This window comes from Heptranchias perlo, chromosome 20, assembly GCF_035084215.1.
Source record: "Heptranchias perlo isolate sHepPer1 chromosome 20, sHepPer1.hap1, whole genome shotgun sequence".
NCBI classification, from domain to species: domain Eukaryota; kingdom Metazoa; phylum Chordata; class Chondrichthyes; order Hexanchiformes; family Hexanchidae; genus Heptranchias; species Heptranchias perlo.
In genome coordinates this window covers 49,371,217-49,384,196 of record NC_090344.1, presented here as the reverse complement: position 1 = coordinate 49,384,196, position 12,980 = coordinate 49,371,217, and the positions used below count along the sequence as shown (strand labels likewise).

The 12,980-nt window shown below is 46.2% G+C and overlaps 1 long non-coding RNA gene across 4 annotated transcripts in view; it reads right to left on the bottom strand.

The window, feature by feature from the left end:
* Positions 1–11,580, bottom strand: part of LOC137335840 (uncharacterized) — a 30,814-nt gene extending 19,234 nt beyond the window's left edge. For all 4 annotated transcript variants that reach the window (XR_010966517.1, XR_010966515.1, XR_010966518.1 and 1 more), the window contains exons 1-2: positions 11,510–11,580; positions 6,710–7,493 (exon numbers count right to left, since the gene is read on the bottom strand). This is a non-coding gene — a long non-coding RNA (uncharacterized lncRNA). The remainder of the gene's footprint in view (positions 1–6,709; positions 7,494–11,509) is intronic.
* Positions 11,581–12,980: the final 1,400 nt, after the last annotated feature.

The following is a 12,980-nucleotide window of genomic DNA, read 5'->3' as shown; positions in this document are numbered from 1 at the left end:
TGATTCCTGACCACTTGAGGGGATGCATTTTACAGTCTAGTTTGCTGGTTGCGGTGGTTTAGCTAAGGCTTTGTTCCCATAAGAAAATGAAGTCCTTGGTGGTATTGATTTAGGATGTGGAACTCTGCCTGTCCGCACTGCAGTAAATCAGTGGAAAAAACGCAAAGTGGTGGGAAAAAAAATACTGCGATGCTGAGGCTGAGTTTAGACAGGAACAAAGAATGTGATTTTAAAGCTGCTCTGTCCGTGTACCAAAGAGTTCAGTCAACCACCAAACCCTGAGCATCAGTGAGCCCGTGAGCTGAAACTGCTGCCAGCAGGGTGGGACCTTGGAACATAAAGAATTTATGATCACAGGAACCCAAGGATATGTTAACTGGTGAATGAGTCGTTCCAGGCACCCAACGAGAATCTGGGCCACATCATGAGGATTTCCTGTCAAAGGCAGTTGAGAGGTTGTGGTGGTAATCAGAGAGCTGGAGACAGAGCAGGGTAAGAAATGCCTTAAGGTATAACAGGAGAGGTAGAACATCACTATCCAATGGGTTTCAGTCACGGTTATGCTATGAAATGGAACAAACCTTTTCCATTTGACAGTTTTAAGGGGGAAGCATTTCAAGATACGAGGATGATTTATGGTACTGATGGGAGGAAATGCATGTTCTGGAGTAAAAAATTAACATTATCACCTGCTTTTTTAGCTGGGTGTCTTTCAACACTATTTTGTGAGGAAACAAAACACTCTCCGATGATTCTGGTCTCACTTCAGACCTGCTCCTTTTGTATTTACGTCCTCTAAAGTCATTTTAAACTGTGTCCTGGACATTCTGGTGTTATGTCCACTCAATCCTTTCGATGAAAATGTTTAGGTCTGATTCTCTTTTCATAATTGAGAGACCCAATACTTGAAACTATCACAGGTTTTTCTCTGAATTGATCTCCAATAGATCAATGTCCATAAAGTCAGGCTGTTTTACACACCAGAACGTCCAGGGCACGGTTGAACCTGCAGTTCGGTGCCTCAAAATACAACTAATAGTATCGATACAGTCCTTGGAATCTGCTCTCCTCAGATGTATTCAGAGACAAGTATCACACTACTCTGAATTTCAACACCTTTTATGTCGGAGCATGGGTATGGTGAAACACAGCTCGTGCTGGATAACGTGTTTCTATCACCAGGGTGTTCAGTATTCTAAGACCAGGACCAGCACCAAATGTAGTGCAACATTCCAGCATAGTCCCTACGTACACCCGTGACCACAGTTACATAAAGTACATTAGTTTATGTAGTACCAGGTTAAAATGAGTGTGTGGCAACAGGGAGATTCCGTCCCCAGACCAGTCTGAGAAAACAATTTTCTCATTTACATAGAATTACATAGAATGTACAGCACAGAAACAGGCCATTCGGCTCAACAGATCCATGGTGGTGTTTATGCTCCACACGAGACTCCTCCCTCCCTACTTCATCTCACTTTATCAGCATATCCTTCTATTCCTTTCTCCCTCACGTGTTTATCCAGCTTTCCCTTAAATGCATTTATGTTAATCGCCTCAACTACTCCTCGTGGTAGTGAGTTCCACATTCCAACCACTCTCTGGGTGAAGAAGTTTCTCCTGAATTCCCTACTGGATTTATTAGTGACTATCTTATATTTATGGCCCCGAGTTCTGGTCTTCCCCACAAGTGGAAACATCTTCTCTGTGCCAACCTTACCAAACCATTCCATAATTTTGAAGACCGTTGTCAGGTCACCCCTCAGTCTTGTCTTTTCCAAAGAAAAGAGCTCAATCTTTCCTGATCAGTATAACCTCTCAGTTCTGGTATCATCCTTGTAAATTGTATTTGCACCTTCTCCAGTGCCTCTATATCCTTTTTATAATATGGAGACCAAAACTGTTCACAGTACTCCAAGTGTGTTCTAACCAAAGTCCTATACAAGTTTAACACAACCTCTGCTTTTCAATTCTATCCCTCTAGAAATGAACCCCAGTGCTTGGTTTGCTTTTTATGGCCTTATTAACCTGCGTCGCTACTTTAGTGATTTATATATTTGAACCCCCAGATCCCTCTGCTCCTCAAACCCATTTAGACTCTTATTATCCAAGCATTACATGGCCCCCTTATTCTTCCTACCAAAATGTAATACCTCACACTTATCTACATAGACACCTCACATTTGGTTCAGTCGCACACCAGCTCGGGGCAGTATGGTGGGGAAGACAACAAACTCCACCACGCTGTCGATGTGATGATATCTGGGAGTTTGGGCGGCAGCATTTGAAAAATGTAAAACGTATTGGATAGAAATAGATTAGAGCAGTCACATCTTCCCACTTCATGTGCCAGGATTAAAAACTGGGTCAGAAACTTGCGAAATATTAAGCACTTCTGCTAGTTGTTGTTGAACCTACATTGGGGTTTTATTAAATCTCATCTCCGTGACTAATGTGAAGGCTCATCCTTTTATCAGCCACCTTCTTATGTTGAGATGCCAGCTACAGTATGAATAAATCTGAGGGGCCTCTGGAACTTGCTTTTCTTCATAAATTTCACGAACACCTTGACTTTTTTGAGGAAGTGACAGCCCAAGTGGACTCTTGAAAGCCTTACAACATGTCGTGCCAAGACTTCCAGAAGGCATGTGTCAAAAGTTCCACACAAAGGGCTAATAGTTCAGCTCAAAACTGTGGGAATTCAGGGTCAATCTTAGTTATGAAGAAGAAATTGGTTAAGAATACAAAACAACAGGCACTTGTTCGGAAGAGTTGCAGCAAGTTGGGGGAAATTAATGGGTGATGTGCCCAGAAATTGATGTTGGGAACATTATTCTAATTTACACCGATGACTTGGATTCCGAAATCCAATGCGAATTAGCCAAATTTGCAGACGATACCAAACGAGGAGAGGCAGTGGAATCAGACAAGACAGCTCAATTATAGAAAGAGCTGGACAAAATATGTAAATATGTAAATAGGCAAAACAAATGGAGATGAAATTTAATGCAGGCAAGAGTCAAGTGCTAGATATAGGAAAGAACAAAAGGCAACACACACACACATACACACTCTCTCTCTCTCACACACAGAATGGAGTTGAAATAGCCACAGATGAAGTTGAAATAGACCTACCAGTCCCAGCAGACAACACACAGCATATCCAATCAATGTAGAGCAGCAATGAACAAAGTCAATAGAACATTGAACTGCAGCATAACCAAAGCAGTAGGATAGTGAACAGAGTGTACAGTGCTCTGATCAGACCACAGCTTGGTGCCATGTCCAGTTCTGATCACCGAGACACATTCAAACACTGGAGGCAATGCAGAGAGTCACAAGATTGATCCCTCGTGTCAAAGGTCTGAGTTATGAGAAAAGACTGGAGAGATTTGGGCTTTTCAACCTTTAAATAAGGTATCTAGAGAGGTGATCTTTTTGAGCTATATAAGATTGAATGAACAGTATCGAAAAGATAAATCTAAAAAATTAAATTGTGAGAGTAGGACAAGGGGCCAAATGTTGAAACTAGTAAAAGACAAATTTCGGACTGATGTCAGGAAGCTCTTCACACAACACATGGAACGATATCCAGCTGGAGTAGGGGAGATGAAACCCTGGAATTATTTAAGAAATGATATGATGCTGCAATGGAAGGACTTTAGGGTTATACTGTATGGATGAACTAAGGTTGGCTGAATAACCTTCCTCTTGTGAACTGCAGACGATATGATGAAGAGGACAGTCAGCATGTGGTGCCCACAGAAGGTTTGCTGCACCTGTTGCCGTAAAATACCACAGAAACATTATCAGTTTACTAATAAACTTTTGCGATATACATATTTTGCTGAGTGGAACATGCAGGGCAGCACCAACACCAGAGGGAGCAAATGATTTTCTCACCCCACCCATCTTCTCCTGGAAGGTGGCGACTCATTTCCAGTCTGTGTGCTTCAACTCACCACCATGTGCTGCATTTACCGACTGAACCATTCCCACTGACGCTCGCCGACCTCACCCAAGAGATGATGCTGCAAAGGAACAGTACGCTCACAGAAAGGGGAGTTCAGATAATCCCAGTCTAAAACTGTTAAAGATTCAGGCATCCGTGAAGCATAATAGAATGGAAAATGTTGGGTTATTTTCAGGATCGATTCAGTTGTATTGTAAACACACAGGAGCAGCATGGCATTATTCAATCTTCAGTTCTCCATTTCAAATCATTCAGTGAAGAGCAGACTGCTCTGTATTATATTCACCCACACCTTGCATCGAATGGGGATTCACGACACAATCACTGATGCAAAGAAAGCCAGTCACTGGTGCCTGAAATTTACAAGCAGTTCCAACTGCTCCCTGATTAATCTCAGTGATTTGGAAGCAACTATAACCTGGATTGAACCAGTTCATACCACTTCCCCACTGACCGTTCTTTCAGAGAGACTTCAAAGAGAGAGACTTGGTTGGCAGCGAAGTATCAGCCATGCTTGAGACCATAACCTGTGAGATAAGCCGTGGGAGATCTCCCCTTATAAATATATATGTATAAATCTCAAGCTTCGCAATTAGCCACACTTGAATTCTATTGGCCCGGAAATTGTGCTCAGCGGCGAATTAACCTCGCCCACCGCATTAGTTATTAACTCGCCCACAAACTATTCGCACCAACTGGGCACCAACTTGCTTCAGTGCTGAGTTGCAAAAAGTGCAGCGATTTTTCCCGGGCTTCTGTCAGCTGGAAGAGCAGAGAAAGGATCACTCTCTCCCCTCAACCAATCAGCTTGAAGCATCCTTGACAAGCTGCACAATCAGAATCAGGAAGTGAAATCAACAACAATGAATTCAAACAAATCAGAACCAGGAAGTGCTACATCAAAACTACAGCACAGAAGCAGGCCATTTGGCCCAACGGATCGATGCCAGCGTTTCTGCTCCACACAAGCCTCCTTCCTCCATACTTCATCTAACCCTATCAGGATATCCTTCTATTTCTTTCTCCCTCATGCGCTTATCTTGCTTCCCATTAAATGCATCTATGCTATTTGCCTCAACTACTCCTTGTGGTCGCACATTCCATGTTCTTACCACTCTTTGGAGAAAGAAGTTTCTCCTGAATTCCCGATTGGATTTATTTGCGACTATTTTATATTTATGACCACTAGTTTTGGACTCCCCATCTACCCTATCATGCTCCATCATTATCTTAAAACCTCTATCAGGTCACCCCTCAGTCTTCTGTTTTCTAGAAAAAAGAGCCCCAGCCTGTTCAGCCTTTCCTGATAAGAATATCCTCTTATTTCTGGTATCATTCTTGTGAATCTTTTTTGCACCCTCACCAAAGCCTCCACATCCTTTCAAGAATAAGGAGACCAGAACTGTGCACAGTACTTCAAGTTTGGTCTCACCAAGGTCCGATACAAGTTTAACATAACTTCTTTGCTTTTCAATTCTATCCCTCTAGAAATGAACCCCAGTGCTTGATTTGCCTTTTTTATGGCATTAACCTGTCGCTTTTTTTTCATGATTGGTGTACCTGTAACCCTAGATCTCTCTGCTCCTCTATCCCGTTTAGACTCTTATTATCCAAGCAGTACGTGGCCTCCTTATTCTTCCGACCAAAATTAATTTGCCAATTACATGCCCATTCTGCAAGTTTATTAATGTCCTCTTGCATTTTGATGCATTCTTCCTTTGTATTAACTATACCCCCCAAATTGGTGTCGTCCGTTAATTTTGAAATTGTATTTCCAATTCCTGAATTGAAATCGTTAATGTAAATTGTGAACAGTGGTCCCAGCACCAATCCCTGTGGAACACCACTTCCCACCTTTTGCCAGTCTGAGTAGCTAACCTTAACTCCGACTCTGTTTTCTATTTTGTAGCCAGCTTGCTGTCCATTCTGCAACCTGTCCCCTGACTCCACATGCTCTGACCTTAGCCATGAGTCTTCAATCCGGTACCTTATAGGTCTTCTGAAAATCCAAATAAATGACATCTACTGCATTACCGTTGACTACTCTGTCACTTCTTCAAAGAATTCAATAAAAAGTTGGTCAAGCACGACTTTCCCTTCTGAAATCTGTGCAGACTGTTCTTTATTATATTTTCGTTCTCTAGATGTCTTTCTGTTACATCTTTGAGTAAAGATTTCATTAGCTTTCCTACCACCAATGTTGAGCTAACTGGTCTATAGTTCCCTGGACTTGTTCTATCTCCCTTTTTAAACTTAGGAATAACATTAACTGTCCGCGGGGTCCTGTGGCACTTTTCCCTTTTCTCGTGAAATATATATACGTAATAGTGCCTCTGGTATCTCCTCCCTAATTTATTTTAATATTTAAGAATGCAATCCATCCGGATCAAGGGTCTTGTCCCTTAATTTGATTAGTTTATCAATTATCACCCCCTTTCTATCTTAAATGATTTAATATCTTTTTCGACCTATTCTTCTAATGTCCTGCTCACCTTGTTTGCCTCCCTGGTAAATATGAAAGCTACAACGTGAATTGAAATAAGTCAGAACCAGGAAGTGAAAGCTACAACAGAAAATTCAAATGTAAAATCAGTTAAAGACAAATAAAAAAAAGGGGTAAGATGAAAAGGCAGAGATAACAGAGACAGAAAGAAAAAGTAAAAAAAATTTTGAGGGAAGGGATGAGTGAGATTATAAAACCAGTTTTAAATATACAGAAACACTACAATCACTGACCTGATCCATCCTTTGACAAGCTGCGCACTGGTTACCCTGTGACCTTGATTCATCAGTCACAATTCTCAGGGATGCAAATTCAGCACAAAATGAAGAGGACCAGAGCTGAGCTTTCAGCTTCATTATTTCCATTAGGGACAGGCACTGAGGGTTGGTTTTACAAACTGAGAGCTCACCTCACTTTATTCAAGCACTGAAGCAGAACAAGGCAACAAAATCCACCTGACCAACACAAAATCAGATATAATCAGTGAATTCAGAACAAAATGAGTTCTTTTTTTCCATTTAAACTGAAACAAAATTCCGTCCTTTTTTGTCCAAGTGACACATAAACTTCAAGAATTTCCTGAAGAGAGATTGAGGCAAGAGCTTCCCACACAGCCATGATTCCAGTTTGTAATTGGTGTTGATGCTCAGCCAACTATGATGCAGGGTGAGAAACCACATCGGTCCTAATGTCGTCAGCCACAATGATGGGTCCATCCATGAAACAGGAAGGAGAGAACAGCCCAGACTGGAAGGCAAGGAAAAGCTCACTCTGATGGAAGTTGGTCTCCTCTCTCTCTGAGGGCTGATTGAAGAGGTGATGGGGCGATGCCACAAATCCAGAAATAAACTTGGGAGTCTGACTGAATCAAATGAAAAAGTAGAACTGTTTACACTTTGTACTTTAACAGGAGAATTGCTGGATGAACTGCTGGAGCTTCAGTCCATTTTCAGGTTGTCGACAAGTTTCACTCAGTTCCAGCAAAGGTCCTGTCAATCCAAGCTTCTCTTTGAAAACCTACAAGAGAAAGGAAACCATTTGAGTTACTGCTTCCTCCACCTTTATTCACATATATCACTGCTCTATAACATGTCAGAAAAAAGTTCAGAAAATCCCACTAAAAAAGAGGCAACTACAGCGTGAAACACTATACTTACACCTGAATAAGTGAAGTTGGAAGTTTCCGTCCAACTATTTATCAGTGATGCCGCGTCCCAGAAAAATTAAATCCGTCTTTCCAAGGCATAGTATCTTAGTATAATACAACACAGGAGGCTGCCATTCAGCCCACCGTGCCTGTGCCGGCTCTTTGAAAGAGCTATCCAATTAGTCCCACTCCCCTGCTCTTTCCCGACAGCCCAGTAAATTATTTTCCTTCAAATATTTCTCCAATTCCCTTTTGAAAGTTACTTTTGAATCTGCTTCCACGTCCCTTTCAGGCAGTGCATTCCAGATTATAACAACTCGCTGCGTAAACAAAATTCTTCTCATCTCCCCTTTGGTTCTTTTGTCCCATTTCCACAAACTAATGTGGTGAATCAATAGTTTTGTGCAATAGATTGTCATCTTTGCCATATCTTTTCAGGTCAGATACATCTTACAGCAATTCGATGTACTCAGTGGAATTGTAGAAGCGTTAATTATTCTTGGTATCACAGTCCAGGCCTTCTGTGGCTGGGACAAGATTGTGTGCCGTGCTGAATCTTTTCCTGTCAATTCATCCTTTTGATAAGAACAATTCAGTTTCTGAAAAGCAGTGCTTGTGTTTTACCCTAACAAGGGGTACACTATGTTTTACCCTTACAAGGGGCAGCCTTACAAGTGTTTTACCATTGCAAGGACAGCGGCACATCCATCAGCAGAGGCTAAATGCCCCAGTACCACAAACTGAAGTGGTGAATCTGTAAAAACATCAACCAACATGACTGGGTTTCTTTACTTTATTTTTATTCGTTCATGGGATGTGGGCGTCGCTGGCAAGGCCAGCATTTATTGCCCATCCCTAATTGCTTTTGAGAAGGTGGTGGTGAGCCGCCTTCTTGAACTGCTACAGTCCATGTGGTAAAGGTTCTCCCACAGTGCTGTTAGGGAGTTCCAGAATTTTGACCCAGCGACGATGAAGGAACGGCGATATATTTCCAAGTTGGGATGGTATGTGACTTGGAGAGGAACATGCAAGTGATGTTATTCCCATGTACCTGCTGCTCTTGTCCTTCTAGGTGGTAGAGGTCGCGGGTTTGGGAGGTGCTGTCGAAGAAGCCTTGGCAAGTTGCTGCAGTGCATCCTGTGGATGGTACACACTGCAGCCACAGTGCGCCGGTGGTGAAGGGAGTGAATGTTTAGGGTGGTGGATGCGGTGCCAATCAAGCGAGCTGCTTTGTCCTGGATGGTGTCGAGCTTCTTGAGTGTTGTTAGAGCTGCACTCATCCAGGCAAGTGGAGAGTATTCCATCACACTCCTGACTTGTGCCTTGTAGATGGTGGAAAGGCTTTGGGGAGTCAGGAGGTGAGTCACTCGCCGCAGAATACCCAGCCTCTGACCTGCTCTTGTAGCCACAGTATTTATACGGCTGGTCCAGTTAAGTTTCTGGTGACCCCCAGGATGTTGATGGTGGGGGATTCGGCGATGGTATTGCCATTGAATGTCAAGGGTAAGTGGTTAAACTCTCTCTTGTTGGAAATGGTCATTGCCTGGCACTTGTCTGGCGCGAATGTTACTTGCCACTTATCAGCCCAAGCCTGGATGTTGTCCAGGTCTTGCTGCATGCAGGCTCGGACTGCTTCATTATTTGAGGGGTTGCGAATGGAACTGAACACTGTGCAATCATCAGCGAACATCCCCATTTCTGACCTTATGATGGAGGGAAGGTCATTGATGAAGCAGCTGAAGATGATTGAGCCAAGGACGCTGCCCTGAGGAACTCCTGCAGCAATGTCCTGAGGCTGAGATAATTGGCCTCCAACAACCACGACCATCTTCCTTTGTGCCAGGTATGACTCCAGCCACTGGAGAGTTTTCCCCCTGATTCCCATTGACTTAAATTTTACTAGGGCTCCTTGGTGCCACACTCGGTCAAATGCTGCCTCACCTCTGGAATTCAGCTCTTTTGTCCATGTTTGGACCAAGGCTGTAATGAAGTCTGGAGCTGAGTGGTCCTGGCGGAACCCAAACTGAGCATCGGTGAGCAGGTTATTGGTAAGTGCTGCTTGAAAGCACTGTTGAGGACACCTTCCATCACTTTGCTGATGGGGCGGTAATTGGCCAGATTGGATTTGTCCTGCTTTTTGTGGACAGGACATACCTGGGCAATTTTCCACATTGTCGGGTAAATGCCAGTGGTGTAGCTGTACTGGAACAGCTTGGCTAGAGGCGCAGCTAGTTCTGGAGCACAAGTCTTCAGCCGGGATGTTGTCGGGGCCCATAGCCTTTGCTGTATCCAGTGCACTCAGCCGTTTCTTGATATCACGTGAAATGAATCGAATTGGCTGAAGACTGGCTCCTGTGATGGTGGGGATATCGGGAGGAGGCCGAGATGGATTATCCTCTCGGCACTTCTGGCTGAAGATGGTTGCAAACGCTTCAGCCTTGTCTTTTGCACTCACGTGCCGGACTCCACCATCATTGCTGGGCAAGTGCCTCGGGTAGCCAGTTACACTACCAGCCACCTGGGTTCTGAGTGGACTGTCTAGATATATCTGAAAAATGAATCAAACCAAAACCCCAGATTTCAAAATAAAAAGTGAATTTCTTCACTTATTTTAGTGCCTTTTTTTGATTCGGGCTCTGTGATGTGTTTTTGGACATCTTTCCACACTAAAGGCACTATATAGATGCAAGTTATTGGTGTTAAGGGTTGCCAACCCTGGGTGGACGTATTCAGGGGGGTTTTACCACATGACCTCTAACCACCCGCCCAGATCCATCTCCAATTTTTTTTATAGCTAATAAACGAGAGTGTTCAAAGAAAATGAAAAAACAAACATTTTTTCTATTGGCCCGATTATTATGATTATTATTTCTCCTAGGTTTTGCTCGCAGCAGCATCCGGGAGATGGAGACTCCAGGACAATCCTGGAGGGTTGGCAACCCCGACTGAGAAGTTATTGGGGTTTAAAACTGATCTTCAACAACTGCAGAGAAAAGACGAGAATCAGTTTCCGCTCCCCTCCCCCCCGGGCCCGGCTCATGTCCCCCCTCCCCCCCGGGCCCGGCTCATGTCCCCCCTCCCCCCCGGGCCCGGCTCATGTCCCCCCTCCCCCCCGGGCCCGGCTCATGTCGGCCCCTCACCCCCGGGCCCGGCTCATGTCCCCCCTCCCCCCCGGGCCCGGCTCATGTCCCCCCTCCCCCCCGGGCCCGGCTCATGTCGGCCCCTCACCCCCCGGGCCCGGCTCATGTCGGCCCCTCCCCCCCGGGCCCGGCTCATGTCGGCCCCTCACCCCCGGCTCATGTCGGCCCCTCACCCCCGGGCCCGGCTCATGTCCCCCCTCCCCCCCGGGCCCGGCTCATGTCGGCCCCTCACCCCCCGGGCCCGGCTCATGTCCCCCCTCACCCCCCGGGCCCGGCTCATGTCCCCCCTCCCCCCCGGGCCCGGCTCATGTCGGCCCCTCACCCCCCGGGCCCGGCTCATGTCCCCCCTCCCCCCCAGGCCCGGCTCATGTCCCCCCTCCCCCCCGGGCCCGGCTCATGTCGGCCCCTCACCCCCCGGGCCCGGCTCATGTCCCCCCCGGGCCCGGCTCATGTCGGCCCCTCACCCCCGGGCCCGGCTCATGTCGGCCCCTCACCCCCGGGCCCGGCTCATGTCGGCCCCTCACCCCCGGGCCCGGCTCATGTCGGCCCCTCACCCCCGGGCCCGGCTCATGTCGGCCCCTCACCCCCGGGCCCGGCTCATGTCGGCCCCTCACCCCAGTGCAGCCGCTGACCATTGTGGGAATGATTCACAACCGACACCAGAGTGACAGGGCACCGGTGACCGACTCCGAGCTCCAGTCCCCGCCGCCGCCGCCGCCATCCCAACGCGGTGCCGACAAACCCACCTCGGCCCCTCCGGCCCGCAGCCTCCGCGCTTCAAATCCGCTCGAGACCGCACTGCGCACGCGCCATTCCCGCCACTTCGAGACCGCACTGCGCACGCGCCAATCCCGCCTCTTCGAGACCGCACTGCGCACGCGCCATTCCCGCCACTTCGAGACCGCACTGCGCACGCGCCAATCCCGCGCCCTCTCCTCGTGGGTCAACCAGGCTGGAGGTGGAAGGAGGGGATGAATTGTCCCTTTACGTTTCATGCAAGGTTGGGTTTGGCACTGGGAGTTTCTTTTAAAAGTTTGTGTTTCACATCAGAGCTGAAACTTCTGAACACATTAGAGTGTCTCACCGTACTCGTTTCTGCAGGCTCGCCCGTGGGGACGGTGGCCAACCGGAAAATGACCCGTTTATTCCGACTCTGTGTTTTCGGTCCTTAGGAACATAGGAACAGGAGTAGGCCATTCAGCCCCTCGAGCCTGCTCCGCCATTTGATCAGATCGTGGCTGATCTGTGATTTAACTTTGGCCCATATCCCTTAATACCTTTGGTTGCCAAACAGCTATCTATCTCAGATTTAAATTTAGCAATTGAGCTAGTATCAATTGCTGTTTGCGGAAGAGAGTTCCAAACTTCTACCACCCTTTGTGTGTAGAAATGTTTTCTAATCTCGCTCCTGAAAGGTCTGGCTCTAATTTTTAAGACTGTGCCCCCGACTCCGAGAATCTCCAACCAGCGGAAATTATTTTCTCTCTATCCACCCTATCTGTTCCCTTAATATCATAAACTTCGATCAGATCACCCCTTAACCTTCTAAACTCAAAAGAATACAACCAATTTGTGTAATCTCTCCTCGTAACTTAACCCTTGAAGTCCGGGTATCATTCTAGTAAACCTACACTGCACTCCCTCCAAGGCCAATATGTCCTTCCGAAGGTGCGGTGCCCGGAACTTCACAGTACTCCAGGTGCGGTCTCACCAGGGTTTTGTATAGCTGCAGCATGACTTCTGCCCCCTTGTACTCCAGTCCTCCAGATTTCAAGGCCAGCAAGCATGCCATTCGCCTTATTGATTATTTTCTGCACCTGTTCATGACACTTTAATGATCTATGCACCTGAACCCCTAAGTCCCTTTGGACATCCACTGTTTTTAACTTTTTGCCATTTAGAGAGGACCCTGTTCTATCCTTTTTTGATCCAAAGCAGATGACCTCACATTTGTCTCCACTGAATTCTATTTGCCACAGTTTTGCCCATTCACCTAATCTTTCAATATCGCTTTGTAATTTTATGTTTTCATCTCCACTGCTTACAATGCCACCAATCTTTGTGTCATCAGCAAACTGAGATATGAGACTTCCTATGCCTTCATCTAAGTCGTTACTAAATATTGTGAATAATTGAGGCCCCAAGACAGATCCCTGCGGGACTCCACTAGTCACATCCTGCCAATGTGAGTGCCCACCCATTATCCCTACTCCCTGT